Here is a 6,351-nt window from a genome sequence, read left to right as displayed (position 1 = left end):
AAATTTTTAAATATAAGAGAAACGGAAACCATTTTTGTTCTAAGTCTGGACCTTTCGCAGGAACTTCTGAAGACCCTCTCTCATCTTGGTCCTTGTGTTCACCTGATCGAAGAGGAAGACGGGGTTTCAGCCTGGTGGCCTTCAGTGAAACAGCGGGTATGTAGCTGGCTGGTGACTCAGCACACTGAAGTCCTCAGAGGTGCCATCTGATTTCAAGAAGAAAGAAATCCCTGCAGAGAACGGGTTGTTTTGAACCTCACCTTGAAATAGAATGCCTGCCTTCATCTTGATGAGCTGCAGGCCTTGTCACTCAGATGCTTCAGTGTCAGCTCTGGGGTGGGGGCAGGGAGAGGGACGAAAGCAACGAAGGACGGAGACACTCAGGTCTTTCTTTGTGAACTATCTGCAGGTATTGACATACATTTGCGTCAGAACTGTCTTCCCCTTCATACCCAACCCCACCTCCCCGCCCCCGCCCCGCCCCGCCCCCTTCTACCGGAGGCAAGCAACAGTGGAGAGATGGGTCTTGGGAAATTCAGGTTTCTGGATTTGGTGCTGATAGCCTGTGATTTTGTGCTTCTTTAGAATTATGTTGTAAAATTTCCCATTCTATTTATGATTATGTTCATATTTTTCATTAATTGCTTTGTGTTGGGTTCTGATATATATTCAAGAAGGGTGAAGAGACTGAGCTTGATTTGGAAAAACCCTTACTCATTCATAGGCAGTTGCCAGGTGGTCTGTGGCTTGATTTGGAAGAGACTCTTCTTTGAAAATTTTTTATTTATTTGTTCTGTGTCAGGTCTTAGTCGCCACACATGGGGTCTTTCTTCGCGACCCACAGACTCTCTAGTTGTGTGTTGGCTTAGTTGCTCTGTGGCTCATGGGACCTTAGTTTCCTGACCAGGGATCAAACCTGAGTTGGAGAAGAGACTTGAAAACACCATGATAGGCAGAGAGAGACTGGCTGATACCCCTGAGAGAGCTGATGACTGAAAATTTTCTGTAGCTACTTTTTAACTTTTTTATCCTTGGTGTTAATCTCTCCCCTGGGACATGATTTATTTTTGTTTCTGGTGTATAGGAATGTTTCATGTATGCGGAGTTGAATCATAAAATTAAAGAAGGGCATATCTGAGCCCTTAATCGTCCTCTTTGACCTCATTTCCTACCGCCTGCCCCCGCTCCCACATCACTCTGCCGCAGCCACACTGCACCCTGTTGCTAGAACACACAGGGTATGTGCTCACCTCCAGGCCTTTGCACTGGCTTTTCCCTCTCCCTGGGATGTTCTTCCCCCGCTATCAGCTCATCTGCCTGTAATCTGTCATTTACTTGGGGCTCCGCTCAAAGGTCGCCTTCCCGTAGCAGTCTTCCCTTAGGACCCTATTTGAAAAATCCCCCCCACACACCCAACTCCCTTATCCCCCCTCCTGCCTCTCCTCACCTCCTTTTCCTCTTTGTTTTTCTCCACAGTACTTAGGATTATCTGACAGAATGTATATTTCATCGGTTGTCTGTTTACTGTCTGTTTTCCCTGGTTTGTTCACTTCTACAGTTCTGTCACTTAAGCAGCACCTGGCAAATTGAAGGCACTTAATAAATATTTGTTGAATGAATGAGTGAATCCTATCCCCCTCTTTATTCAATTGCATTCATCTCTCACGCTAGTAAAGTAATGCTTAAAATTTTCCAAGCCAGGCTTCAGCAATACATGAACCACGAACTTCCAGATCTTCAAGCTGATTTTAGAAAAGGCAGAGGAACCAGAGGTCAAATTGCCGACATCCGCTGGATCATGGAAAAAGCAAGAGAGTTCCAGAAAAAACATTTATTTCTGCTTTATTGACTATGTCAAAGCCTTTGACTGTGTGGATCACAAGAAACTGTGGAAAATTCTGCAAGAGATGGGCATACCAGACCACCTGACCTGCCTCTTGAGAAACCTGTATGCAGGTCAGGAAGCAACAGTTAGAACTGGACATGGAACAACAGACTGGTTCCAAATAGGAAAAGGAGTACATCAAGGCTATATATTGTCACCCTGCTTATTTAACTTCTATGCAGAGTACATCATGAGAAACACTGGACTGGAGGAAGCACAAGCTGGAATCAAGATTGCCGGGAGAAATATCAATAACCTCAGATATGTAGATAATACCACCCTTATGGCAGAAAGTGAAGAAAAACTAAAGAGCTTCTTGATGAAAGTGAAAGAGGAGAGTGAAAAAGTTGGCTTAAAGCTCAACGTTCAGAAAACTAAGACCATGGCATCCAGTCCCATTACTTCATGGGAAATAGATGGGAAACAGTGTCAGACTTTATTTTTCTGGGCTCCAAAATCACTGCAGATGGTGATTGCAGCCATGAAATTAAAAGACGCTTACTCCTTGGAAGAAAAGTTATGAGCAAGCTAGACAGCACATTGAAAAGCAGAGACGTAACTTTGCCAACAAAGGTCCGTCTAATCAAGGCTACGGTTTTTCCTGTGGTCATGTATGGATGTGAGAGTTGGACTGTGAAGAAAGCTGAGTGCTGAAGAATTGATGCTTTTGAACTGTGGTGTTGGTGAATACTCTTGAGAGTCCCTTGGACTGCAAGGAGATCCAACCAGTCCATCCTAAAGGAGATGGGTGTTCATTGGAAGGACTGATGTTGAAGCTGAAACTCCAATACTTTGGCCACCTGATGCGAAGATCTGACTCATTGAAAAAGACTCTGATGCTGAGAAATATTGAGGGCAGGAGGCGAAGGGGACTACAAAGCATGAGATGGTTGGATGGCATCATCGACTCGATGGACATGGGTTTGGGTGGGTTCCGGGAGTTGGTGATAGACAGGGAGGCCTGGCATGCTGCAGTTCATGGGGTCTCAAAGGGTTGGACACGACTAGGCGACTGAACTGAACTGAAGAAGTGGAACAAAACAGAGACAAGCAGACACCTCTCTAACCCCCTTCATTCCCCGACTCAATCATTTATGCAAAAACGTGCCAGAGAAGTGGATGTCATGTTTCACTTCAGTATTTTCCATTCACTATTGTACAATTCTGCCTTAAAAACAGTCTAACTCATACGTTCTTCAAGCTTATTTTCTTTCTGGTATGTGCTCAGTGAGGATGGAGGGACATTGGTCACCTTTTCCCCATGAAAGACCCTACCCTTATCTGGCCAGTCTGCCCCTCCACTTGTGGCCATGCCATTCTTTGTCTGACTCTTGGCCCCTGCCTGTTGCCCGGAGCAAAATAACTTTCTCCTCCCTGGGGCCTTGGACCCTTCTGTTCCTTCTCCCTGGTAAGTTCTTGTGGGTCTTGATGGATGGCTCCTTCTTGTTCTGGTCATAGCCCTGTGTCAGTGCTCAGAGGGGACTTGCTGGATCACATTGGCAAAGACAGCTAGCTGTCCCATTTCCAAACTCCATCACTTTGTATCCTGTGAAAACTCAATGTGGCAGGCAAGAGCCAACTCTTGACCACCACATCGGCTCTTAACTGCCACATTGAGTTATTACAGGATACAAAGGGAGCCAGGAGCCTGTTCTTCAGATCCCTGTTTTGACTCTTGTTTAAACACTCTGTGACTCAGTTTCTTCATCTGTATAATGGGAGTATAATTGTAACTTACATGTTTCTTGTGTTTTACAAATGGTATTTAATAAATACATAAAGTGCTTAAAACAATGTCTGGCACATACTAAGCACTCAATAAAAATTAACTTTTTAAAAAAGACCCTGCACTTCCTCCTAAAAACATTTAGTTCTTAATCCATCTTTACCTTCATCTTCTCTCCAGTTAAGGGATCTCAGCATTTTTTTAAAATTAATTTTTATTGGCATATAATGGCTCAGTGGTAAAGAATCCATCTGCTAGTGCAGGCGATGAAAGGGACACAGGTTCGATCCCAGGGTTGGGAAGATCTCCTGGAGAAGGAAATGGCAACCCACTCCAGTATTCTTGCTTGGAAAATCCCATGGACAGAGGAGTGTGGTAGGCTACAGTCCATGGGGTCACAAAGGAGTTGGACATGATTTAGCGATTTAACAACAACAAATCTTTGCTTTACAAGGTTGAGTTAGTTTCTTGTTTTCCTGTTAGTTTCTGGGCTTCCCTGATGGCTCAGACAGTAAAGAATCCACTTGCAATGCAAGAGATCTGAATTCGATCCCTAGTCGGGAAGATTCCCTGGAGAAGGGAATGGCTACCCACTCCAATATTCTTGCCTGGAGAATTCCATGGACTGGGGAAACTGGTGGGCTACAGGCCATGGGGTCACAGAGAGTCAGACCTGATAAGCAACTAACACAGCATTGAGCAGGGCTCCCTGCACTATACAGGAGATACTCATATGTTACCTATTTTCTATATAGTAGCATATACATGTCAGTCTCAATCTCTCAATTCATTCCACCTTTCCCATCCACCTTGGTAACCCTCAGTTTGTTCTCTACATCTGTAACTCTATTTATGCTTTGTGAATAAGTTCATCTCCACACTTTTCCTAGATTCCACATATAAGCAATATTATATATATATTTTTTCTTTCTGATTTGCTTTACTCTGTGTGACATTCTCTCGGTCCATCCACATGTCTGCAAATGGCCCTATTTTGAACCCTTTTATGGCTGAGTAATATTTCATTGTATGTATATATATACACACACACACACCACACCTTCTTTATCCATTCCTCCAATGATGGTCATTTCCATTGCTTCCCTGTCCTGACTATTATAAACAGTGCTTCGGTGAACATCAGGGTGCATGCATCCTTTCAAATTATGGTTTTCTCCAGATATATGCTTAGGAGTGGGATTGCTGGGTCATATGGGAACTCTAGTTTTAGTTTCTCAAGGAACCTCTACACCATTCTCTGTAGTAGCTGTACCAATTTACATTTGTAACAACAGTGTAGGAAGGTGCCCTTTTCTCTGCAAGGGATCTCAGCATTTTTGATCTTGCCAGCTTTTTGTCCAACTTTTTGGGGTGGGGGTGGAGGAACATCACTTCTGTTAATAGAAATGAATAAAAAGAAATTCTATTATGTGAACAGACTACATCCATTCAGGATTCACTGAAGAACAACACAGATGCAATGTTTAGACTAAATGTGATAAAGTTAAAGGAACTGAACAAATTCAGACTGAAATTGAAGAAAACAGGGAAAACCACTAGACCATTCAGGTATGACCTCAATCAAATCCCTTATGATTACACAGTGGAAGTGAGAAATAGATTTAAGGGCCTAGATCTGATAGATAGAGTGCCTGATGAACTATGGAATGAGGTTCATGACATTGTACAGGAGACAGGGATCAAGACCATCCCCATGGAAAAGAAATGCAAAAAAGCAAAATGGCTCTCTGGGGAGGCCTTACAAATAGCTGTGAAAAGAAGAGAAGCAAAAAGCCAAGGAGAAAATGAAAGATACAAGCATCTGAATGCAGAGTTCCAAAGAATAGCAAGAAGAGGTAAGAAAGCCTTCAGCGATCAATGCAAAGAAATAGAGGAAAAGAACAGAATGGGAAAGACTAGAGATCTCTTCAAGAAAATTAGAGATACCAAGGGAACATTTCATGCAAAGATGGGCTCGATAAAGGACAGAAATGGTATGGACCTAACAGAAGCAGAAGATATTAAGATGAGATGGCAAGAATACACAGAAGAACTGTACAAAAAGGATCTTCACGACCCGGATAATCACGATGGTGTGATCACTAATCTAGAGCCAGACATCCTGGAATGTGAAGTCAAGTGGGCCTTAGAAAGCATCACTACGAACAAAGCTAGTGGAGGTGATGGAATTCCAGTTGAGCTATTTCAACTCCTGAAAGATGATGCTGTGAAAGTGCTGCAGTCAATATGCCAGCAAGTTTGGAAAACTCAGCAGTGGCCACAGGACTGGAAAAGGTCAGTTTTCATTCCAATCCCAAAGAAAGGCAATGCCAAAGAATGCTCAAACTACTGCACAATTGCACTCATCTTACATGCTAGTAAAGTAGCGCTCAAAATTCTCCAAGCCAGGCTTCAGCAATACGTGAACCGTGAACTCCCAGATGTTCCAGCTGGTTTTAGAAAAGGCAGAGGAACCAGAGGTCAAATTGCCGACATCCGCTGGATCATGGAAAAGCAAGAGAGTTCCAGAAAAACATCTATTTCTGCTTTATTGACTATGCCAAAGCCTTTGACTGTGTGGATCACAATAAACTGTGGAAAATTCTTCAAGAGATGGGCATACCAGACCACCTGACCTGCCTCTTGAGAAATCTGTCTGCAGGTCAGGAAGCAACAGTTAGAACTGGACATGGAACAACTGACTGGTTCCAAATAGGAAAAGGAGTACGTCAAGGCTATA

This window comes from Ovis aries, chromosome 9 (assembly GCF_016772045.2).
Source record: "Ovis aries strain OAR_USU_Benz2616 breed Rambouillet chromosome 9, ARS-UI_Ramb_v3.0, whole genome shotgun sequence".
Lineage (NCBI taxonomy): Eukaryota > Metazoa > Chordata > Mammalia > Artiodactyla > Bovidae > Ovis > Ovis aries.
Note: the sequence above shows the minus strand (reverse complement) of the source record.